Source organism: Alligator mississippiensis, chromosome 10 (assembly GCF_030867095.1).
Source record: "Alligator mississippiensis isolate rAllMis1 chromosome 10, rAllMis1, whole genome shotgun sequence".
NCBI lineage: Eukaryota > Metazoa > Chordata > Crocodylia > Alligatoridae > Alligator > Alligator mississippiensis.
In genome coordinates this window covers 44,792,378-44,818,711 of record NC_081833.1, presented here as the reverse complement: position 1 = coordinate 44,818,711, position 26,334 = coordinate 44,792,378, and the positions used below count along the sequence as shown (strand labels likewise).

At 45.7% G+C, this 26,334-nt stretch overlaps 1 long non-coding RNA gene across 1 annotated transcript; it reads right to left on the bottom strand.

Moving 5' to 3' along the window:
* Window positions 1-9,877: 9,877 nt before the first annotated feature.
* Window positions 9,878-22,590, bottom strand: LOC109285677 (uncharacterized). Its single transcript, XR_009455243.1, has 3 exons — window positions 22,424-22,590; window positions 17,058-17,235; window positions 9,878-14,228 (listed from the first exon to the last, which is right to left on the bottom strand). It is a non-coding gene; the product is annotated as an uncharacterized LOC109285677 (long non-coding RNA).
* Between the last annotated feature and the right edge of the window lie 3,744 nt (window positions 22,591-26,334).

Below are 26,334 nucleotides of genomic sequence, written 5' to 3'. Positions count from 1 at the left end.
GGATTCAGTAAAACATGACCAACTCGGGGTTGCAAATGACAGTGGTTTTATTGAACAGGGGAGATGGTGACACAATGCCAAATTGGTTCCCTTGCACCCACACACCCACTCACCCACACCCACACAATGGCAGCAGAGAGGCTTGGTGCAGGGGCTGAAGTCCACTGAAGTCCAGGAGAGAGACAGAGAGAGAAAGAGAGAGTCCAAATTGTAGGAGGAGGTGTGCAGGTAATATCTACCTATCCCAGGCTGGAAGTTGATCCTTGATGGTCAGTCGGGGTCTCCTTCAGCTCCGTGTTGTCCAGAGGGGGTCTCCGGCAGGGCCTCTGGGGTGAATAGGTGACATGAAGCTGGTCTGGTCCGGATGGAAATGGCGTTCCCATTGGGTCTGTCTTCACTGCCCCTTTTTATAGGGGCAGACCGTGTGTGACCCTAGTGACAGGAGGCATGCCCAGGCAAGGGTCAGCCCCTGATGTACTGAGCATGTGTGCTCCATGCAGGGATGTGCAGTTTTGGGTGTCTGTAATGGTGGGGTACAATGATAGTTGCTGGTTCTGCAGGGTTTTTTGTTTTTCAAATGCTGGTCTTGTCCATGGTTCCTGGGTGAATCAATGCGAGGTGATGGCCCAGTCATTACAGGCCATTTAGTAGAGGCCTGCTACCATTGTATTTCAGTCATTCCCAATCTTTCTCATTCTTTGGGGAACCAGTTTACATGCGAGGGGTACAATGAATCATATTATTGCAACATGGGATGCCCAGACAGAGGACACAAGATACAGGCTTGACATATAAAATGGAAACTTGACATGACTTTGGTTCACTTAAAAACACAGGCCTAAACCATACTATATCCGTATGTAATAATAAAAATCAATACAAAAATGATAATAGTACAATATACAACAGTAAAAATTAATACAAACCTAATAATTATATGATATAAAACAATGGATATCCAAAACCAAAAACTTGCTAGCAAAATAAAAATGTTTAAAGCTTATCCTAAGTTTGAGCTTGCTTATACTTATCTATAGGGAATAGAGAGGGAGAGAAAAGTCAGAAATGGTTGGGGAAGGGGAGGGAATGCATTTTAAAATAAAAAAAAGAAAAACTGGGGGTGTTGCTACAAAACTGAACCCTGCCAGGGTAGGGAGCCCTGGTGGGACTGCTGGTGGTGTGGCAGCCCCATAAATGCCAGGAGCAATAATGCCCTGGTGAAACGCGGGTAGGAGGCGCCAGCTAATGCGTAACTGCCAGCTAATGCATGCATGCATAAAGTTCTGGCTGGGGAATGCCCAGACCTGTCACGTCTTTGACAAGCCTGAAGCTTGCTAGTTGCAGTCCAGTTATGAGGTTCCCAGTGAGCTCTGCTTAGCTGCCCAGGATGCCAGCTTTAGGGTTGAAAACCCCTTTGTCGGGCTAAGGAAGCACCTGCAGTTGGTCCTGGACGGAAGGAATAGTAAAGAAGCCAGAGTCTGGCCTGGCCCACAATGCAGGCAAGCAAGTCAGTCAGTGAAAATGGAAATGGAGGCATCAGGGGGTGAGGGACAGGCTAGGGTGGGGGGTAGGGAGGAAAGTGGGATGTAGCAGCGCAGGTAAAAGTGCAGAGGTGCCTAGGGTGTCAGATGTCTGGCAGGTTGCAGGCCCAGCTCTGAAAAGTGGTTTGCATTGTAATTTGGTCCGTCTCAGGATCAGGCCTGAGAGACTGGAGGCATAGTGTGTTTTTGGTGAGAAATGTGCCCCCACAGGTAGTTGGGTTTTGTTGTCTTTGATAGATTGTAGTGTGCAGTTTGTGGGGGTACTGGAGATAGTTGGCAGGTTTTCTGTTGTGAGCTGTAGGAAGTTGGCTCCTGTTCTGGTGATGATGTTAGGTGCTTGTTTGAATGTACAAACCACTTTTCAGAGCTGGGCTTATGAACTGCACTTCATCAGCCTCTTGGGTAGTAGGTACAGAAACTCATGGACTCAATATAAACAGTGGAATTCTGGCACGCTGCGGCCTGACAAACATCTGACACCCCAGGCACCTCTGCACTTCTACCTGTGCTGCTATATCCCCTGTTCCCCCCACCCCAAACTGTCCCTCACCCTCTGATGCCTCCATTTCCATTTTCACTGACTGGCTTTCTTGCCTACATTGCATGCCAGGCCAGCCTCTGGCTTCTTTACTATTCCTTCCATCCAGGACCAACTGCAGGTACTTCCTCAGCCTGACAAAGGGGGTTTCAATCCAAAAGCTTCCTAAGATATATTTTTAAGTACTCCTTTTTTTATAATAAACATATAGACATAAGAACACAAGATAAGCCATTACACACCAAGAGTAACATCATATGTCCAACATAACACAGCATCTTTACTTCTTGCTGTCAATTCCTTTATTAAAAGAAAGCCTATGTGACAGTTCCGTGTGGGTACTTTTGATGCTGTTGCTGATGGTACTGGAGTTGAGCCAGCTAAGTTATTTAACCTATTGTTATGTAAAATGGTGGACTGGGCCTGAGGCTGTTGGGGAGGAGGAGGCCTCACTGGGGCACACTGCCATGTTGAGCAGAGGCCTCAGCGCCAGGAAGGGTGCACCTTAACAAACACACAGTGTTACCTACCCACATCACGAGTTTTGCCTGTTAGCAGCCAACCTGTTAGAGGTGCAGGGCCTCAGACACCAGACTCCCTCTGCGCCTATCTCCTTGAGAGCTGACAGGCTTCGTGGCCTCAGCAGGGGCCACCACCCTTGCAGTTTTCACCCCCCTGTGGTGATACACATACATGTGACTTGAGTTTTGCTTTCAAGAATTTGGGTTGCAGTTTTCCCCAAACCCCTGCACCTATCTTCTTGACACTTGTCAGGCTTCATGCTCTCAGCAGAGGCTACCATCTCTGCAAGTTTCATCCAAATCAGCCAAAAAACAACAAAGTTATAGTTATTTCATTGATTCCCCATTATACCCTATGGCCAGATCTCCGAAGCGGCTCCGAAGCTTCAGAGCCACTTCGGCTGAATCGAAGCAGGAAACCCATCCGGAGATCCAGATCAGATTACTGGCATCTGAAGTGGCCAGATCCGAAGCCAAATTGAATAATTGCTTACGTGTACAGGCCTAATGACCTTGTCATTACTAACACTATCTTCAAACGAAGTGACAGGTACAAAAGAACATGGCAAACTCTAAAAGAGACCATCCATGAGGTTTGCAAAGAATCGATTGGCTTTATCACTTGACGCCATCAGGATTGGTTTGATGAAAACAATGCTGAGATCAAAGCCCTTCTTGATCAGAAAAGAAAAGCTTTCTGTGACTAGCAAAAACCATCCTATGTCCAGTCTGAAGCAGGGAACTTTTTGATGGCTTAAAGCTGAAGCCCAAAGGAAGATTTGAGAAATCAAAAACAAATGGTGGGAAGAGAATGTGAAAGAAATCCAACAGTTGTTTGACAATCATGACATGAAGAGCTTCTTTAGTGCAATTCAGGCAGTGTTTGGACCAAGGTCTTGTTTGGACCAAGCTCTTGTGGACTTACCCTGCTTAGATCTGAAGACAACAGTACACTGCTCAAAGACAATAAGTCCATCAAAAACTGCTGGAAGAAGCACTACCAAAAGTTCCTGAACTGATAATTGATGGTAACTGATAAAATAATTGAATCAATCCCAGTGCATCCACTAAGGGAAGCATTTGTCAATCTACCAACCTCTGAAGAAGTCCACCAGGTGATAAGACAGATGAAGAAAAACAAAGCTTCTGGCCCTGATGGCATACCAGCTGAGATCTTCAAAGTTAGCAACTATGACCAACAAGCTCCCTACACTGTTTCTTAAAATCTGGAACACTGAAGAAATTAGTGCAGACCCAAGGAATGCCAATATTGTCACCATTTTTTAAAAGGTAGATAGGTCTGACTATGGAAACTATTGAGATATTGCCTTCCTCTGCATTGATGGGAAGATCCTCACTCAATTCTGCTGAACTGATTGCTCCCTCTTGCGGAGGAAATCCTTCCCAAGTCTTAATTCAGCCTGGCAGATCCAGGAAAAATGCTAAGAACATCATTAGGAACTGTATATGGCAAGGGTGGGCAAGATGGCAGATCCAGCTAGTGGATGGACTCCATTTCCTAGCAGCCCCTGCATGCAAGTCTGAGGCCAATTTCCAGTTGCCCCAGCAGCAGTCATACTGTGATAGTGCGAGGTTGGGGTTTCCACGGAGACAGGCTCCAGCAGTGCTCAAAGGGTGTGTGGCAGGGCACAGAGCTGCTCTGCAGTCTGGCTGGGATCTCCTGGCAGTAACAGCATGATCCACAGCCGGGGCGGAACTGCCATCTGCAGCCTGCATGCGCCTGGCAGGGACATGCAGGCAGCAGATCTCAGTGCTGCCCCTGGTCCTTGCAGCGGTGACAGCATGCTTCAGAGCCAAGGCAGAGCCACAATCTGCTGCCTGCCTCCCCTGCCTTTAGCATGCAGACTGCAGATCATGACTCTGCCTTGGCTCTGGACCATGCTGTCACCGCTGCTAGATCCTGGCCTGGCTCCGGAGCAGCTCCATGCCTTGGTGCATGCTCTGTCCTTCCCAAATTCCCTGTAGGTACCCTATAGCCACCCTCCCAGCACTACCACCACTGGGGCCACCCCACTTCTGTCCACAGCACAGCCCTCCCTCAGCCCTCGCACCAGGAAGAGGCTGGCATCGCTGCTCCCTACCAGTGCTGTTGGGGCCAGTCTCCACAGAAACCCAGGCCTTGCACTATCACAGTGCATTTACTGCTGTGGTCTTCTTGGAAACTGGCCCCAACCGTGAGGGCAGAGGCTGCTGGGAAATGGAGTCCACTGCCAGCCAGATCTGGCCCACAGTGTGGACTTTGCCCACCCCTGATATATGCTGATTATTGTATTATCATTGCACCAACTTAAGAGAACCTACAATTGGCCCTTAACTGTTTCTCTCAAGCATCCCAGTGCCTGGACCTGACCCTTAACATCAGCAAAATAAAGGTGCTTCACCAGCCTGCTTCAGGCCAATTAACTCCCCCAGAAAAGATCCTCATTGATGGACAGGCAATGGAGAATGTTAACACTTTGCATACCCCAGCAGCCATCTCTCAAAGAAGGCTGACATTGATAAGGAGATCCACTATAGGATCCAAAGTGCCAGCTCTGCCTTCAGAAGACTGTATTATCATGTGTTCAATGATCATGATATTGAATTATAGGCCTGTGCGAATAGGCAACTATTTGATTCGGATTCATATTCAGCCAACTCGGATCTGGCCAATTTGATTTGGAGATTTGAATCACTTTTCCAATTTGATTCAGCCGAATCGATTCAGAAAAGATTCAGAAAAGATTCGGAGATTCAGAGATTCAGCCATAGGGTATAATGGGGAATCAATGAAATATCTATACCTATGTTGTTTTTTGGCTGATTTGGATGAAACTCTCAGGGTGGTAGCCCATGCTGAGGGCATGCTGTGTGTCAAGTTTCAAGGCGATAGGTGCAGGGAGTTCTGGGAAACTATACCTCAAGCTGCTGCCAAGCAAAACTCATGTCACGTGTGTGTGTGATAAGCCACAGTGAGGTAAAAACTTCAGGTCTGATAGGGCCTGCTGCAGCCACGAAGCCTGCCAGCTGTCAAGGAGATAGGTGTAGGGGGAGTCTGGATTCTGGGGCCCTGCACCTCTGGCTGCAAGCAGGCAAAACTCAGGACATAGGTGCTTGTGGGACTGTGTGTGCGTTAAGGTGCACCCTTCCTGGCACTGGGGACTCTGCACAACTTGGCAGTGTGCCCCCATGAGGTCTGCTCCTCCCCTACAGCCTCAGTTCAGTCCACCACTGTAAACTATGGCAGGTCAAAATAACTTAGCTGGCTCAACACCGATAGCACCAGCAGCAACAAAGGTACCCAGATGGAACTGTGACAATGCCTTGATTTTTATAAAGGAATTGACAGCAAGAAGTAAAGTTTTGGATATATGTTACTCATGGTGTGTGATGGCTTATCTTGTGTTTTTATGTTTATTATGAAAAAAAATGAAATAGAAAAATATAACTTGGGAAGCTTTTGGGTTGAAAAACCCTTTGTCAGGCTGAGGAAGTATGGGCAGTTGGTGTGTCTCCTGGTCCTGGATGGAAGGAATAGTAAAGAAGCCAGAGGCTGGTCTGGCACTGCTTAACACACACGCGTGACTTGAGTTTTGCTTTCAGGACTTTGAGGTGCAGTTTCCCAGAAGCTCCTGCACCTATCACCTTGAAACTTGGCATGTGGCATGCCCATGGCATAGGCTACCATCCCTGTAAGTTTCATCCAAAGCAGCCAAAAAACAACAAAATTATAGATATTTCATTGATTCCACATTATACCCTATGGCCAAATCTCCAAATTGCCAAATCTTTTCTGAATCAATTCGGAAGCTCTGAATCAACTCAGAATGCTTAAGGCTTCTAGAGATTCAATTCAGATTTGTAGATTCGGCCTCTGAATCACCTGAATCATCTCCAAATCCAAATAGCGATCTGAAGCTTTGCACAGCCATATTGAATTGACCAAAGCTCCTATTATATAAGGCTGTGGTAACTCCAACTCTTTTCTATGTCTTTGAAGCTTGGGTGACCTACAGGAACCATCTGAAAGGCCTGGAATGTTTTTACCAGTGCTACCTCTGGAAGATCCTTGGCATAAAGTGGGAGGATTGTTGCACAAATGCCAGTGTCCTCACTGACACTAACACCACCAGTATGGAAGTCTTGATTAGTCAATACCAGCTACAGTGGACAGGGCATTTTGTGTTCATGCCTGATGTACCAAAACAACTGCTATACTCCCAATTCAGTCAAGGACAAAGGACATGCAGGGGCCAGAGGAAATGTTTCAAGGATATCCTCAAGGTGAACATTAAGAAATGTGACACTGATATCACAAATTAGGAAAAACTAGCCTGGGACAGGGACACATGGTGATGCCTTGTCTACAACCCTGTACTTGACCTGTGGGAGTGATCATCCTCAACTGTGAGGGGTCACTGATGATGAATGTTTTTTACTTTTTCCTGAAATTTAAACAGCAGGAGAGAGCACTCTAGGACATAAAACTTTAAGTGGGATTCTTGCTATATTAAAAAGAAAGCACATGACTAAATTTTGATTTGCACACCTGTTACATAGTAAAGCTAAAACTAGAAATATCCTAAGGGTTCAGGGGGACTGAGCAATATCATAAAAACAATTACTTTTTACTTAGAAATACTAGACCTGCTACAAAACTATAGGCAAATTGGTAAGCAGAACACAAAAACAACAATAATGGTAGTAATTTAAGAACATTTTTTCAGGAGAAATAAAAGTTTTTAAGTGATTTTTTTTTTAATTGTGAAGAGATGTATTTGGTGGGGTTTGGGGGAGTGGATAGAGTGTAGGCCACTGTAGCAGGGCATTGAGATGTACCTGCTCTTTTAAAGCTGAAGTAGCCTGGCCAGGGAGCTCTGCAAGCTAAGCAGAGATCCACATCTGCAGGTAGCTGGGGTAACAGACTAAGGGGGTAATTGGGCAGCACCTGCAGGCATCACATGACTGGAAGGAAGCAGGGTTTGGGGGCATATAAGCTCAGGGCTTGAGCTAGCAGGGACACTGTCTCTGGCAACTGCCAGGGAAGGAGCTCCTGCATGAGGGAGCTACCTGAGACTTGGTGATGCCTGCTTTACTACCCAAGTGCAGCAAGACTCCAGAAGCCTCCAAGGTAGGGCTGTGCGAAGCTTCGGTCCCTGATTTGATTCAGCAGAGATTTGGCCTGATTCGGTGGCCGAATCTCTGAATCAGAATCAAATCAGGAGACCTTTTAATCTTTCCAAATCGAATTGGAACCCTCCAAATCAATTTGGAATAATTTGGCGATTTGGGTATAGACACAGCTTTAAATGTTTTTTCTACATACCTCAAGGTACCATATGGCTTGTGAATGCTGTGATGCTGGAGTGGATGGAACGTCCCACAGGAGCATGGGGGCTCCCCAGCGTGCTCGGCAGCAGACCCAGAAGTAGACCAGAAGCACTCCTGGGTCCACCAGGGAGCATGTGGGCCCCTCTTCCCCTGTGCCTCCCCAGCTTGGTGACTGGTGTCTCCTGGGTCTGGGGGGGCAACTGGGATCCCCCTGTGGCCAATCACTGAGCCAAGGGAGTGTGGGGGGGCCCCAGTGCACTCAGGGGCAGACCCAGAAGTGGACCGGAAGTACTTCTGGTCCACTTCTGGGTTTGCCACCGAGCATGTGGGGGGCCCCCCGCATTCCTGTAGGATGCTCCATCTGCCCCAGCATTGCAGCGTTCATGAGCCATGTCTGGTACCTCAAGGCATGTAGAAAAAATATTTAAAGCTGTGTCTATGGCTGAATTGCCTATTCTCCAAATCAGCATCGAATCTTGAGATTCGGATTTGGCCAAATCAAATAGGGGACAGTGATCTGAGTCAGTTAATTGAATCTCTGTCCCTGATTCGGGCCAAATCCAAATTGAATACGGCACCTTTTGCATACTCCTAGTACATTGGGCTAGGGGCATGTTGCCCTAAGGGTGGAAATTTATCCCCTTAAAGGGGCATAGCGCTGTTGGCATTGCTAGTGTTTAAGTTATAGCCCAGGGGCTTATGCTTGTGTTCCTGTTTGCACCACAGGACCAGGATGAGGCTATAAGGGGAGGCTTGGAGGCCTTATTAGTGTCTGGAGAAAGCTCCTCTATTCCAGTAGAGCCTAGTAACAAGCGTGGAGAGAGAGGGGCACAGAGACACAGGGGTGCAGAGATCCATAGTGGCAGAGGGGTGCAGAGACACAGGGAGGAAAAGCCCAGCACCAGAGGGGCGCAGAGGTAACAGATAGTAGTATAACACCTGCGAGGCTTGGGACATGGTAAAGGGGAGGTTAGAGTCATGAATTATGCCCTTGGTATTAGGGCATAAAAGGGGTAGCCTCCCACCTACAAACAACTTATTAATTATATCAAAGGCATGGCAGGAGAGAAAGGTGGGTGGACTGATGTAGTGATTGGCCTTAGGACTTCCCCCTGTCACAGCCACTACCATAGATTCTGGCTTGACGATTACATTCAGGTAGAAGGAAGTATGTGTATTATATGAGGCTCAAGGAAGAAGTGTCAGATATAAGCAGGTTTGTCCTATTCAGAGCTTTATAAGTCTATAAGACTAATTTAAACTAAATTTACCAGGTAATAGGCAGACTCCAAATGCCTAACATGCTGAATATGATCATGATAATTCAAAGCCTTGAGGTACTGTGCTGCTACAACCTCAATAAACTGTAAATAGCTTAACCTTAATAATAACAAGCAAAGAAGAAACTGCAAGAATAGCACATCAAAGTTACAACACCATATTTAGATTCAAGGGTTTTAGGCTCTGATGTAGCATAGCATATAACTTAAGCATGCAACTCCAGTATATTCCAGTGGAACTATTTATGTGTCTAAAACTATAGACATGCGTAAGTATTTTGCTACACTAAGTCCATGGTTTAAGTCCACCTCTCATTTATAGCTAGCACAAAGCAAACTTGCTTTGAGGTGTGCAACATTCTTGCTTCTTTAAGACTGCAGGAATAGGGCATTTCATCATCATATTGTTATGCTCAGCAGCATTCCACTGGATTACATGTACAGATTGTATCACCCAGCCAGTTTTTGGTAGTTGGACTGTGGGTATTTTTCTGGGTTTTTTCCCCTGTAGTATAAGTCTTCCATAGATTATGAGAAGGTTCAGTGGGCCAAAGCAAGTATAACATGTTTGATAGTATGATAGTGCCTTGTGATCATGATCAGAACAGCAGGTGTTCCTATAGCAGTTTCTCCATTAGGATTACTGTATATTTCAGACTCACACACTTCAGAGGCAGCAGCATATTCTTTATTTCAAGCATTAAGAAACTAAGGTATAGAAAGCTTAAAACATGGGGAAAGGAGAACTCCAGAGTTGTTACACTCAGATTTATAGATGGATAACTGAGTACCAGTTACTACAACTATTAGACTTCTAGGTGTGATCCTATTCCATCCTGTTTGAGTCCCTGAAAATTCATGAATGCATCTGTTTTTGTACGTTGCCCAATGAAGCAGATCAGCTCTCTCATGATGTGTCATGGCACAGCTGTGCTGCTTCATTGGGCAAAATACGTGTGGCCCCTTGTCTCACCCATTGAGGCAGTAGGATAAGGGGCAATGTATTCTCCCAGGGCTTGAGGAGCCTGGTCCTGTGCACCCCAGGAATTCCTGGGCTGGATTGGGCCTCTGAAGCTCTGGGGGTGATTGCTCAGTGTCACAGGGCACTTAGGTGCCTGCTCCTAAAAGAGCAGAAACTACCCAGGAAGAGCCCAAAGAGCCAGACAGGAGCCCAGGTGCAGCTTGCCATGGCAACCAGCTAATGAGGAAATTAGCCTGTACCTGGTCAGCTAGCCAGAAGGGGCAGGGCCCTGGGCCCATATAAACCCCAGGACGAGGACTAGGGAGGTAAGTTCTCTGCTGGTGGCCAAGGGAGAAGGAGCCCTCCTAGAGCAAGAGAAGGGAAGAGGCCTGACTAAGTTCTGCTCTGGGTAATGTAAAGGGGCTGAGCACACCTTATGTAGTTTGTGTTATGTTATAGCGCAGGGGCTTATGTTTTGTTTGCCGTTTATAAGACCAGTGGTTTGGATGAAGCTATTTGGGGAAGGAGGAGGCCTCATTGGGGGCCCACAGCAGTGTGGGGACCCTGGCACCAGAGGGGGCGTGGCATTTGGGGGGCACAGACCCTGGCGCCAGAGAGGGCGTGGCACTTTGCGGTGTAGTGACAGAGGCTGCAGAAAGCCCAGTGCCAAGGGGCATAGTGACAAGGGCTCCGGAGAGCCCAGTGAGGACAAGGGGTCAAATTATAATGAGGCCTAGGCAAGACAATAGCAGTACCATCTGCGAGCCATACGTATAACCCATAAGGCTAGGGTGCCCCCAAAAGACCCATTGTGAAACAGGACCTACAAGGGGTCTGGGAACCAATGGAGTTCAGAGTCCATCAAACCATGTCCAAGAGGACTTAAAGGCAGCCTCCCTATTTTTATATTTCCATCAAAGATGTGGCAGGTGAGAACTGAGGGTGCCCACTGGGTCAAATTGGCACGGTCAAGGGGCCTTGGGACATCATGGCTGTCCTTGAGGATCCCATCCCATGTCACTCAGCTTTCTCCTCTTACTCAGGCATGTCCCCAGGATCTCTAGGGATGTGTCTGGGTAAACAGGGGAAGATGGGAATGGGTCAGGGTAAGCGAGGAAACCTCAATTTTCCTTGCTTACCTAGACAGGTTCCTAGAGATCCCAGGGACAGGTCTGCCTAAGCAGATCCCAGTGTAGAGGCACAGGATGCTGGGGATTCCCTGGGTCCCCTGCCTCCATGCTAAGACCAATGCAGGCTTTCCGTACTTACAGAGGTGTGCCCTTGATGATGCTAGGTAAGTCGGGCAGGTGCTCTGGGGCAGCAGTTAACTTTTTGCACCTTACATCCCACCTATGTAAGGTCAAAAAATCCTGGTCCCACTGGTTGATGAGTGAGGGGGAAGGGTCCCCCAGAGGCAGTTTTGCCATTGCGACCTGAGTCCCACCTAGAGGACCTTCATGTCCTACCAGTGTCCCACTGGCTGAGAAACCCTTCTCTGGGGGACTCAGGGGAATTCCCACAGTGTGTGGAGTCTGCAGAATTGGGCTCTTTAAACCCCCAGGACACCTGTTCCGGGCAGCATAAAAGTGTGAGCAGCACAGGATGTCTATTACACTGCAATAAAGTGGCACACTTTTTTATTAGTACCTTTTGTTACACCGCTGATTTGCCTGCAATGTTATGATGATGTATAGAGACATGTATTTGATCACCATTTGTCTCTCCATAAACATTTTCATGGTGGTGCAAATGCAATGTCATGTGACATTTGTTTCTACCCTAAGTAAAAAAACCCATAACTTTTGTATGAACAGTTTTTCAGGGACTCAAGCAGGGTGAAACAGAATCATGCTTAAGTGCCTAATGTTTAAAAATAACAGAAGATGAAGAATTGTGTAGGAGCGGTTAGGTCTAGTATCTAATTGTGTGGAGGCCACCCTATTCATCATTCCTCCCTCATCTAAAGTCTCCTGGCCAAACCTCACATTCCCATGTAACTTCCTATATCCTTCTTTCCTGACACAGGTTTCAAAGAATATTTTCCTTCCAACTTGACTTCAGATCCCAGCTAGCTGCATCTTTGTTGACTTCACTGGTGAATCCTGGTAAATTTCCAGGCTATTGGACCCAAAGCATCCAATGAGATGTTTTCTATCTCACTGTTCCTGCTATTTTTAATAGGCATTCTAGACCGTTTTCAGCACAGTTCCCCACCCCTCCTTGCAATTGACCTATCTGGAAAGGTTAAAGGGAGATGGGTTGTTGAAAGGCAAACTAAGTATTCAGACAGAAGTAGCCAAAAGAGTCCCGTTTAGGGGTAAGAAGATAAGATGCGACACTGGAGTAAATATTAAATAATCACCAGTATCTGTCATTTGAATAGGATACATATGAACCATCTCACTATATTGCTATAATCTTCTCTGAATGGAAAGGTAAGTCTTGTAAAGTGTGTATGTGCGTGTATATGTATGTGTGTGTGTGTGTGTGTGTGTGTGTGTGTGTACGTATAATTGTAGGTGGATCAGGGCCCTTCCCTCCAGGTCTCATCCATTCTGAGAACCTGGGCAGTAAGCACAAGGATAGTATAAGAGAGGCTGCACAGCTGTGCTTTGTTTTCTAGCCAGTGTTTGATTTGTCCTTAGGAGCATATGTAGAGGGCCAGATTTTGCAGATGAGTTAATTTTCCTTTTAGGAATCACAATAAAGTTTTTTTTTTTTGTTTTTTTTCCCCCAAAGGAGCTCTCAGGATGCTGTGTGCAGAGTGCTCTTGAAAATCTGTCTGTTAAGTTTCTTCAGGGAAATTGCTGGTTATGAATTCTGTTGTAAATCTGACCTTACTTATATGGCTGAGTAGGAGCTGAGTACTTGAAAGTCTGACTGTATTTGGCTGCATACAAGATGTAAGTGATAGGCAACACTGGTTACCAGAACTTGGAGAACCGGTTTAATTTAGACTGATATCATTAAATACAAGTAGCTTTTTTTAGGGCTGTTGAGATTCAGACGTGCTGTCTATTACTGACAGCAAAGCAGATAGGTACTAAGAACTGAAGGACATCAGAACGAAAACAGCCCCGCATCTAATGCTTTTGACATAGTTAGCTTTAACAGGGATGACTTGGAATCAAGCAGAGATGAAAAGCTCAAAGAGCTGTAAACACATGGAATGTTTGCTTTTAAACATAACATGGTTCATTTTGGTAAGGGATTCTAATGTGCTCACATTAGGACACCTTCCTGATTCTAATTAACTTAAAAAATGGTGTTCCACTTCATATGATGTGTATGAATTTTTTGAGCGAATATAAAATTCAGACTGTGGAATGGTGGGGACCTAATTCTATGAATTTTTGCCCCCATGTCCTATTAAAGCAATGAAGATATTCATATAAAGCCAATGAGTTATGTATGACTAGAATTTGATCTTATTTTTGCTCAGATTAGAGTGTTTGCTATAATTATTAATCTGGATATTGGGTACATTATGTTGGATATATGTGCATTCTTGTGTCCATTAGATAACTGATTTATTCTTATTTAGGTAAAGGATTGTTCCAGCTTGATAAGGAAATAAATGTCAAGGATAGCCTATGGAATGGCATTTTTTTCCTGAAGGTCCTAATTTGTTTTTACTCTGGTGACCAGTTAAGGCCATATGTTTGTTTAAAAGAGGCCATGTTTATTGATGTTTGTTATTCTTATTCAGTGGAGTCCCCTGTGGTTCAGCATCCTTGGTAGAACCTCTGTCTACCACGCAGAAGACCTGGGTTCAATTCCCAGACGCTTATACAACTACAGCCACGGATGCAGCAAACATCTGGACTCAGTCTGGTCTTTGGATTCTGTCTCAGTGGCCTAAAGGGAGGATGGAAGGTCTGGACAGCCTCTACTCCTCCAAAAATTCCTCCCTAGGCATACACATCAAAGGTCTGGGTGGCCCTCATGCATGCACCATGCTCCAGGAAGATTGATGGTTGCCACATCCTTATTCAGTTACTTGAATAACTCTTCTCCTGAATTTTTGTCTTGGTCTTTCCTTGAAGGCTAGGTGTTCTGCAAGTAAATAATGAATAGGACAAGAAATGTGTTAACTGTGGTCAGGTGCAAATCTCTACCTTTTTTGCATCTTTTTTTTGCCTCCACATACCAAGGCAGCTTTTAAGAGAACACTAGATCCTCTGGGAATGATAGAGATGGAGGCTATCTGATCATGGATTTGCTTTCCTAGAGTTGCTTTTGGGAATTTGGTTAGCCAAATACGTTTCTTCTAACATTGAATGTCAAAGGTAGGTGGAGAGGCAATCAAACAGCGTGATGTTATTCAATATGAGTAAGGCTTGGAGAACTAACAACAAGCCTTGCTCATAATGGGCATGGACAATTTAAAAGCATTACAGTAGAGAAATACATTCACAGAGGAAAAAGGAATATGGAACTAGGGTACCTTGTTTCTAATACATTGACTTTTGGGTAAAGGTGGTCAGGATATTTTCTCCACCTTGTGAAAAATAAAAATAAAGACAAAACCCCTGTTCCCATTTGGATTAAACTAAGACCTTTTGATATTTTTCAAGAACAAAGATCCATCCTAGAATAACCACTAATTTTGTGATCAGTGAACTCACCAGCGCTATGAGAGAGCTAGGGTCAAAGTTGATAGGTACTGTAGAATGGGTTGTTCTCTCTCTCTGATTCTTGACAAAGGGTTTGCTAAAGCTGATACAAAACAAGTCCAACAGGGCAGAATGCTATTTAGAGACTGAACATCTTAGGAGTCCTCAAAATATTTTCCCAAGATCTTTGATATAAAACACAACTCTTATTTAGCACTTTTGCATGTGGTGCTATAAAACTTAAGTTACCAATGTCTGCAAAGTGCTTTGAGATCTGTAGACCTGAAGAAAAATGTCATGCATTCAAAGGCATCCCAACTATATAGTTAGTTTAATAAAAGATATCATCCCAAGAAACCCTTGCTTTTTGCATTGAAATCCTTAGGTAAATTAACAGATTTAAGTGAAAAATTTAAAAATAAGGCAGGTGACAAAGAAAAACCCTTACCTGACACATGCTGTTATAGCTTAAGGATAGGGTTGCATGCTGATTGAAGTATGAGTTTTGTAACTAATGATGATAAAATCAGATCCTAAATTATCCAAAATACTGGCCACATGGTGGCAGGAGAGGATGAGTCATGCAAACAGACAGCATTATGGTAGCCTGTTCTGAGACCTAAATCTAACCATACGTTTACATGGTTCCCTCCTTTATCATAATTAGAAGATTTTTTGCAATATACTTTTAAAATTTTAATTATTTAATAAGTGTTTAGAAACACATTTGAAGTTAATTGGTGTTTTGGGGAGTAGGGTATTACTACACTTTTGCAGTACAGTCAACATATGGAATCTGCAGTTGCAGGACATATATCTTAAATTTTTATATTGATGCTTGGTGTCATAATATCTAGGACTCCTAGAGATATGCAGGGAGCCTGCTCCGACGCCCTGGAAATCCAGCACATCCCAGAGCATGGAAATTGATGCTCTCCAGCATCCTTCCATGTCATGTGTATCAGCATCCCCATGTATCCCTGTGCTGATTAAATGCTGGCAAGGTGCTTTGAAATAAAACATGTTTGATAAGCTTTTGTTTAAAGTGCCCCACTGCCATTTTTTCAGTGTGGAGACACTGAGACATGTGATGCACAGGCACTTTTAATTAGCATGGTTTACTAACTAAAGCATCTGGTGCCATGTCCCAGAGCATGTGTAAAACTGCGACTCAGATGTTCTGGCTGGATATTAAAGGATCTATTTTTAACTATCTCTAATTTTATGGTGGCATAGTTGATATAGTTATGGCAAACCTGATGGGTTATGTTAATTGTTAGCATGTCCGTCCTGGGGACCTGCTTTTCCCACAATTCTCTCCTGCCACGACTTGATCTTAATACAAAATTTGGGGGAGGAAGAGTTATTATGTGCTGGTACCCGCGGTAAGGAACACGCTGGCCGGATCTCTGATTAAGGGTGCTTTATTATCTACAGCCTGGTCTTAGTCTCGTTGAGAATGCCAGGAAAAAGAAGTCGTGGGGATATGCCAAGGAACTCCTTGGGAAACGATCACAGTCAGTACACTAAACGTTACCCTAATCTCAGCCGCTAATCACCAATTTAGCGGTTAATTAATGCCGGAACCAGGGATTCCCCCTGGCCGGGGCTTGAGTCCATAAACAGAACGTAGCTCTCTTCGGGACTCCTTGCTTGCTCCTCTTCTTTCTCTCTCTCTCTCTCTCTCTCTCTATTTTCTCTCTCTATAAGTCCCCACCGCCTCGGAGCCGTGACTTGTCGCCACTTCCCTGCTCCGTGCTCGTGACTCACCCCTGGAGCCTGTTTCTCTGGTGAGTGTCAGCTTCCCAGGTGCTGCGATCCCGTCTTCCAGTTGCAGGAAGGGAGTGGAGGGGAGTTTCACTCCCTGTTGTAGCCTCTCAGCCTAGCCGTACGGGACTCCTCTTCTTTACTCCGTGTGTGTCTGAAAGCACTCTTGGGAAATTTCCTCCATCTCTTATTTCTCCTTCTGGGTTCTCATTGGCTCCCCGTGATGTTGTGTTTCCCATTTCCCGGATGTTTTAATCTTTGGCAGCTGTTACCCCTTCTTAGTAACAGGGTCACAGCCGTGACTCTGTTACATACCTTCCCCTCCAGTTATGTAGTCCACCTGCTCCATGGTGTTGTCCGCTTTGTAGCTCCCCCCCTCTTTTTTTTTTTTTTCAAGTCTCTCTGCAAATGTTTGTATCAACTAAGGTGGGTCGTCCCTTCCCCCCCAATTCTTTCTGAAAAGGATCCCACAATAACAATGACGAAAAAAAATCCTTTCTACCTCTATGTTATCCTGTGCTCATCTTTTTTCCAATGCATCTTGCTCCCGTTTGGAGACCCGGACTTGGTGCATGACTTTCCGGTGTCCTGCTTGGTCGTTGCTGCATCTTTACCCGGACCATCACCTGGATGTGATAGGAGATCTACATTTCCACTTCTTTTCCCTGCTTGGTGTTCCACTGAAAAGAAAAAAGGTTGTAAGGCCAGAGACCACCTCATAAGTCTTGTATGATTTAGTTGGGCTGTTCTTAACCACCGCAGGGGTGTGTGATCTGTAATAAGCACGACCCTCCTGCCTAATAGATAATATTGGAATAATTCTATACCCCAGCGGACCGCTAGGCATTCCCTTTCTATAGTAGAGTAACGGGTCTCTGCCAGTTTTAGTTTCTGGCTGGCAAAAGCTACTGACCTCTCTATTCCTTGGTCTTTCTGGAATAATATTGCCTCCAGTGCTACTGCCAATGCATCGGTCTGGAGAAAGAAGGTTTTCCGAAAATCCGGGGTGTACAGGATGCGATGTTGGGCTAATGCTTCCTTCAATTGGTTGAAGGCTTTTATAGCCCCTGGGTTCCAGGCTATCGGGTTTCATATCCCCTTCATCAACTCGGTTAGAGGTGCTTCCTTCTCCAAAAAGTCAGGGATGAACCGCTAATAATAGTTGGCGAATCCCAGTAATGATCTGAGTTGCTTTAACATTTTAGGGAGAGGTTGTCGTTTTATGGCCGCCACTTCTTCTGTTATGGATTTTATGGTTTCTTGGCCAACTATAAACCCCAGGTACTGTGTTTCCCTCTTCCCCAATGCACACTTCCGTGGGTTCGCCATCAGACCTGCCTGTCGGAGGCTGCCCAGTACTTGTCTTAGGTGTTCGCAGTGTGTCTCCCAACTGGGGGAGAATATAATAATATCGTCAATATAGGCCATGGCATATCCTTGGTGTGGGGCCAGTAGTTGTTCCGTTAGTCATTGGAAGGATGCAGCTGCTTCATGTAATCCAAACTGCATTCTCCTAAATTGGAAGAGCCCCCATAGGGTCCCAAACACCATTTTCTCTTTGTCTTCTTCAGCCATTGGGATCTGCCAGTAACCCTTCGTGAGGTCCAAGGTGGATATAAACCAGGCTTGACCAATTTTCTTAAGCATGTCATCTATCTGAGGCATCAGGAAAGCATCAAATCTAGCTATCTCATTTAGCTTTCGGTAATCCACGCACAATCTGATAGAGCTGTCTGGTTTAGGTACTACTACTACTACTACTATCGGGCTTCTCCAGGGACTCTGGGACTCTTCAATTATTCCTCGTTTCATAGATTCATAGATGTTAGGGTCGGAAGGGACCTCAATAGATGATCGAGTCCGACCCCCTGCATAAGCAGGAAAGAGTGCTGGGTCTAGATGACACCAGCTAGATACTCATCTAACCTCCTCTTGAAGACCCCCAGGGTAGGGGAGAGCACCACCTCCCTTGGGAGCCCGTTCCAGACCTTGGCCACTCGAACTATGAAGAAGTTCTTCCTAATGTCCAGTCTAAATCTGCTCTCTGCTAGCTTGTGGCCATTGTTTCTTGTAACCCCCGGGGGTGCCTTGGTGAATAAATACTCACCAATTCCCTTCTGTGCCCCCGTGATGAACTTATAGGCAGCCACAAGGTCGCCTCTCAACCTTCTCTTGCGGAGGCTGAAAAGGTCCAGTTTCTCTAGTCTCTCCTCGTAGGGCTTGTTCTGTAGGCCCTTGACCATACGAGTTGCCCTTCTCTGGACCCTCTCCAGGTTATCCGCATCCTTCTTGAAGTGTGGCGCCCAGAATTGCACGCAGTACTCCAACTGCGGTCTGACCAGCGCCCTATAGAGGGGAAGTATCACCTCCCTGGACCTATTCGTCATGCATCTGCTGATGCACGATAAAGTGCCATTGGCTTTTCTGATGGCACTTTCTTCATTTGGTCAATCTCCTGCCGGACCACCGGCCACAAGTATCGTGGTAACTTCCGCCAATGATCTCTAATTATTCTTCCGGGGGGGGAGGGGTGACAATATGGTGACAGATCCCTTTTGCTTCCCCTGGCACTTCCTTAAACACATCTTGAAACTCGGAGATTAGGGCTTTCACTTCTGCCTGTTGTCTTAAATCTAATTGGTCGTCTACTTGGGGTGCCTCCAGGGCCCCCATCAGGCTTTGTACTGTAGTAGCCTCTTCCTCTTCTCCCTCTTCCTCTGGTTTCACCAACCATCCTTCCCCTTGTCACCATTTCCTCAGGAGGTTAATGTGGTATACTTGCCTATGCCACGTAGGGGTTGTACGCAATACCTCATAGCTCACAAGTCCCATCCGTTTGGTTACTTGAAAGGGTCCTTGCCATTGAGCTGTCAGCTTGTGAGTGCTATCTGGAAGTAATACCACCACCCAATCCCCTACCTGTAATTCTCTCTCAATGGCCCGTGCATCGTACTGTTGCTATTGTCTCTCTTGACTCTGGCTGAGGTGTCTCTGTGTGATGTCTAGTGCTTTCTGCAATCTCTCTCTGAACTCTCCTATCACCCGGGTTTGAGAATCATCCCTCTGGGTTTGTGTTCGTTCTTTGCATATTAGGTCGAGTAGGCCCCAGGGGCTATGTTCGTGAACTAGTTCAAACGGGGCAAACCCCGTTGAGGCCTGTGGAGCTTCCCTTATGGCAAATAGTAATGGGGGTAACAGCGCGTCTCACTCTCGTGGATCCCCCTGAATACATGCCTTAAGCATTCCCTTGAGATTAAACCGCTCCACTAACCCATCCGTTTGTGGGTGGTATACAGTTGTGCATAGTTGTTCTATTTTTAGGACCTTGCACACCCTTTTCAAGATTTTAGACAAAGTTTTTTCCTTGATCAGTTAGTATCTCACGGGGTATTCCCACCCAGGCTATCCATTAGAGTAGGGCTGTTACTATGGCTGGAGCAGTCACGGATCTTAGTGGAATGCTGGAAACCTTGTGGCATAATCGATGATTACTAATGTAAGACCGGATACCAGTTTATTACGCGGGAAAGGCCCAGCGTTATCCAAGGCTATGTGATCAAATGGCTGGGCAATCAAGGGCATAGGGACCAATGGCACTCTGGCTGGTCCCCCCCCCCCCCCCCCCCCCCCCCCCCCGTCTTCTGACATTCTGGACACTCCACACAAAATGTTTCCATCATTTTATAAATGCCAGGCCAAAAGACCTGACGTTTGAAATGGGCCTCCGTCTTATCGCGTCCCAGATGTGCCCCCATGGGTAAGGTGTGGGCAATCCGTAGTAAGCCCTCCCAGTATCTTCGGGGTACCAGTACCTGGGCTTTCTCACCTCCTTCTTCTAGGTCTTCTACTCTGTAGAGTAGACCCCTCCTTACCTCGTATCATGGGTTCCGAGGTGGTTTCGGCATTGGTCCCATCGCGTGCTCTGATTCTTCCAACTGGGTTTTCCATAGGTTCTGGAACAAGGGCTCCTGTCGCTGTTCCCGAGGGAAATTCCCACCTTCTATCATCTGGTTAATATCTAGCTCTTCCTCCTCATCCCCAAAGCAAAGCATCCGGGGTTTCCTTGCCTTGGTCCCGGGGCTATCATCTGCTGGCGGACCACCTCTTCCAGGTGTGGCCAATGCAACCCTAGCAGCATCAGGCAGGGGAGAGTCTTAGTTAGCCCTACCAAAATCTCTTTTGTTTTCCCCGATATGGAGAGCTCCAGTTTCCTTCTCGGGTAGATGTATATGGTCCCATGCATACAGACCACAGAGACTGGGGTACCTAGGACCCCTAAGTGCGAGGGCACCAAATCACTATGTACCATGGACTGGGAGCATCCCATGTCTATTATAGCCGGAATGATGGTATTGCCTATGCGGACCTCCACTACAGGTTTGTTTTTTTGGCCTGGTCCTTGGTGTCGCCCAAAGCTGCAGTCTATTTTTTTGTCGTGTCCCTCGACCATGGGAGACAAATCCCGGGTAGCTCTGGGGCAAAACCAGGATATATGGCCCCTTTCTCCGCATCGATAGCAGATCACCTCCTAGTAGCTTCCCGGGCGTCCCTCCTTGCAGGCCGTCTCCACCCTTCTAGAGGGAGCTGCTGGGTTGCTTGTTCTGTGTGTGGAAGATGGTCCCCCACCTCTCTCTCTTGGGATTCTCTCCTTCCCCTTCGGCTATGGTATAATCTTCTGCCAGATGGAGTGCCTCCTCCACCGTTTTTGGTTGGTGGCGTCGGACCCATCATTGTGTACTGCCCGTAAGGTCTGTAAGAAATTGTTCCAGTATTTTCTTGTCTACCACCTCCTTCACAGTATGTTCCTCCGGCTGTAACCACCGCTTCACGAGATCCCCGAGAGTCTGCACCAAGAGTCGGGGCTGGCTGTACTCGGGTCCTTTCTTGGCCCTGAATTTGTGCCGGTATGTTTCTGGCGAAATTTCTAATCGATATAGGATGGCTGCTTTTACCTTGGAATAGTCACTGTCCTCTGTCCGATTAGAAGCTCGGTATGCAGCCTGCGTGGGGCCGATAATGAGTGGTCCCAACTTAGCAGTCCAGCTCCCTGGATCCCACTTTGTGGCCATCACTGCCCGTTCAAATGCCTCGAGGTAGGCTTCCACATCATCTTCCCCTGTCATTCGGGGAAGGCCTGTCCCACCTCCTTCTCTTACCCTGGGCGTGTGTTGCACCGCGAGCTTCTCACAGAGGTCTTGCTGCCTCGCCCACAGTTGTATCTGGGCTTCTGCCTCCTGGGTCCTGAACCTCATCATTTCCTCTAGCTGAGCCTGCTGGCCCTGGAGGAGGCACAAGGTGAGGCTATGGGCCTGCTGCCAATTTGTAGGCTCTTGACTATCCACGGCATCTGTTCAGTCCTCCACGTTTTCCTGGCCAATGCACCACTTTGTCAGCGTGTCTGTCCTGGGGACCTGCTTTTCCTGCAATTCTCACCTGCCATGACTTGATCTTAATACAAAATTTTGGGGAGGAAGAGTTGCTACATGCCAGTACCCGCGGTAAGGAACGCGCTGGCTGGATCTCTGATTAAGGTTGCTTTATTATCTACAGCCTGGTCTTACTCTTGTTGAGAACGCCAGGAAAAAGAAGTCGTGGGGATATGCCAAGGAACCCCTTGGGAAATGATCACAGTCAGTACACTAAACGTTACCCTAATCTCAGCCGCTAATCACCAATTTAGCGGTTAATTAACACCGGAACCGGGGATTCCCCCTGGCCACGGCTTGAGTCTGTAAACAGCTGTAAATAGCTGTAAATAGCTCTCTCCAGGACTCCTTGCTTGCTCCTCTTCTCTCTCTCTCTCTCAAGTCCCCACCGCCTCGGAGCCGTGACTTGTCGCCGCTTCCCTGCTCCGTGCTCGTGACTCACCCCTGGAGCCTGTTTCTCAGGTGAGTGTCAGCTTCCCAGGTGCTGCGATCCCGTCTTCCACTTGCAGGAGGGGAGGGGAGGGGAGTTTCACTCCCTGTCGTAGCCTCGCTGTATGGGACTCCTCGCCTCCGCTTCTTCACTCCATGCGTGCCCGAAGACACCCTTGGGAAATTTCCTCCGTCTCTTATTTCTCCTTCTGAGTTCTCATTGGCTCCCCGCGGCGTTGTGTTTCCCATTTCCCGGATGTTTTAATCTTCGGCAGCTGTTACCCCTTCTTAGTAACAGGGTCGCAGCTGTGACTCTGTTACATTAATAAATGGTATATGCTATTTAGACTGTCTCCAAATAGTCTCCAATGGGAGTACTGGTATGCCTAAAGTTAAGTACCTTTGTTAATCTTTATAATTTGGGGGCCCAAGTTTGTGAATTGATAATGATCCTCACTCTTTAAAAAAAAAAAAAAAGAAAAAAAAGTTCTGAGATAATTTCATCAGACACCCAATTTATCAAAAACTAAGATGAATATAGTTGCAAATATTAAAGTTTACTATGTCTCACCAGCAGTATGGAAATGGGAAAGGAGACGAGTAGGAATCGGCTATAATATCAACTGTAATACTGTAAGAATCAGCTGTAATCCTGAGTATGTAATATGATCACAGTACAGCCTGAAGAAGATCCTTGAAATAATAAACAGGTATTTGAGGTTGTGGAAACCAAGGTCCAATTTTCCAGTTACCCAAACACTCATACCTTCCAATTTCAGTGAGAGAGTGAAAGAAGTCATCACTTTGCTGGTCAAGGTCCTAACGCTATAATATATATTATTTAAATCATGCTTTTAATAAAAATATCACATTGGGAGTTTCCAGATCAAGAGCAGAGTTTTGGCTTGAGTCACACTTCTGAAAACCTGAAAGCATTTTGTCTGTAAGCAAAACATATCCCACTTCCCTTTTTATCACGGTTATGAAATCAGCTTCCAAACCACAGTTGAACTTCTTAATTTCCTGTTTTAGGATAAACTTTTAAAAGTATATTTGTATACTTATATATGTTTATATTTACTAAGTTTCCTCTCCTCCTTTTTTTAATCATTCTGGACACCACTACCAAACTCCTGTTACAAGTTTGTAATCTGGACATAATCTGGTACAGTCCTGTTCTAGATCATGACATATATTATGTATAAATGTTGCCAATTCTTTCTTCATACCATTTCTAAAATATAGTGTCTCTTACCTACCTATGCCACTAGAAATTTTAATGCCAGCTCCCAGCATTTTGCATGTTGCAGGCCCAGGGTTTCTGCTCAGCTGCCACTCTCCTTATCTCTTCTTCTGTAACAACAACTGGAGTCTCCAGAATCCCCCTCCCTCTTCCAGCTTGTTTCCTGTCTGTGTCCTAGGGAACTGGTGCAGCATGCACAGTGCAGTGGTTGGAGGGAAATGGTGGGGAGGCCACATAGATATGCAATGTAGTAAGGGGGCAGATATGTAGTACAGGTGGGAGTGGGGGGCACACAGAACAGGGGGGCCTATAGCTTTCACATATGGCCCCCACTGATGTGGCCTGATAAGCATGCTGCCCCTAGCCACTTAGAAATTGGACAGCCCTGTTTTGGCTTATGCTGAAGTTGAAACTCCTTGGGGAAAAACTGACTTCATGTTTTGTTTGTACCACAACCAGATCAACTGAAACCAGGTTCACAACTGGGGTTTTTCGGTCCTGCTGCAATGCAAGTAATATATTTTGAGTTTTAGGAGAATGGTCGTGAATTAATTTATTACAAAGAGAGAGCAGCAGATATCAAAATTCTCATGTCATATAGAATAACCATAGTTGAGGAATTCGGAAGTGAGCTAAATATAAGGAATTCAGATCCAGCCTCCCAGAGATGGTATTGGAGCAGGCTGAAAGAGATTGGTGCTGAAAGAGATTAATAATGTGCCTTCCCCCTCAAAGTCATTGTTTGAAATGGGCCCAGGTAGTGATGACCAAGGATCCTGGTTTTCTCTGATTAAAAATAAACCCCCAATTTTCAGATTAAAAAAGTAACCCCAAATCCACATTTTTCCATGATTAAAATGAAACGCGCATGTAATATATACTAATTGTTACTGCGCAGTCATTTAGTATTTGCATGCACAAGTACTAAATGACTGCTCAGTAACAGGAGTTACTGTGCAGTAATGTCCTCAAATGGCTCTTAGGTGACACTGAATGTGCAGTAGCGTGTTATTACTGTGCAGTAGCATCACATCTTGCTTCATGACATGTGACGCTACTATAAAGTAGTAATGAGCTACTGCACAGTCAGTGTCTCGTCCAGATGTGGCCACTATGATGTGCATTTAAGTAAATAAAACATTCTAGTTATACTTTGGCTCCCTTTGCTTCCCATTATTCTTCCAGTAATCACTTTTAACTGTCCATTCCTGCTTCCTCCCTTACATTTGAATAATACATACAGGTAGAAAAACCAAAATCTGAAAAACAGAGGAGGAGCAACTCCACAGAATTTTGCGTCATACCCAGATACAGGATGGCTGCACTCTGCTATGTGTCTCTGAATATTCCTGGACAGGAAACAGTTTCCCACCCTGCAAAGAATTCCTAAATTTAACATTTTTTCTACCTCACACTGGGAAGAAATAAGCCTGTCAAGTCTTTTTTTGAGCAAATGTGTGTGAGAGAGAGAGAGACCTGCATAACCTAAGTGGTTAAGTTTTGACAGAGATTCCATCTTGGACCTGAATCGTTTTCCTGAAAGAAGCATAATGGAAACCAGTATGTTTCTCTTAAAAGCTCCAACTTTATAAAATCAGCATTTTCCAGAAAAAAAAATTTGTGAAACCTCTGTCAACTGTTCTCAATCTGCTGGCAGTGACCCTGACAAGAGTTAACCAGAATTTATCAGAAGTGGCGGGGTGGAGCTGTGGGTTTGCTTTGTTTCCTGCATTCACATTTACTACTTCGTAGCTTCTTGCTGAGATTGATGAAATATCCCATAAGCCTTTGCTTTGAGTCTGACAGCAACTTCTTTGAAGTACTGGGGAAACAGGACAGTGGTGCATGTTTAAGGAGGATGAGTTGTAAAAGGATGAGGCAAGTTTTGGGAAGACAAATGGACTTCATTTCTTGGCTTCAGTAACTGATGTGGTATATCCACTCACTGGTAGGTTTCTCTTTCAAAAATATAAAATGCATGTAAACACTGTACCAATGAAAACCAGCTCCTGCAATCTCATCTTGTCACTGTCTCTGTGACTGGGTGGAGAAGAAATGTTTTTGAAAATATCTAGTTGGTCTAATAAAATACACCACCTCTACCAGGAGTTCTGGTTCCTTTTGGGTGGAGAAGTGTTGCTTTTATCAGAAGAAGGGCATGGGAGCACTGTTGGCAAATATGCAAGGTTGAGTGAGTAACATTGTGATTCTGTCAAGGCACAGAGACCCTGCATGCTCCTGAAGCTGCCCTGCAGGTGACCCCTACTAACCTCACTCTTACCATTTCTGTCTCCTGCATACTTGAGAACAGTGGCAGCAGCTGCACTTAGGGCACTTTCCCCATCTTATTTCCAGGTTTGACATGTACAGAGCAGGAACATGTGGCCAGGGCATGCTTCTTGGCACTGCTCAGATGAGTGCTGCAAAGGGAGCATAGAGACATGCCCCAGTTTTATCTATATGTAGTCTGTTCTTCCTTTTAGGAAAGGCCGTGATGCAGATACCAAGCTTTCTTAAAAGGAGGTTCTGAGTCCTGTTTCAGGATTCTGCTTTAGTTAACAACTTCACTGTCTTCGAATACGTGAATGGCAAAGACATTTCCTCTTTTATGCTTTTACTCTGATGATTCCTCTTTTATGATTCTTCCTTTGCAGAAAATGCAGTGTTAACAAATTCTCTCA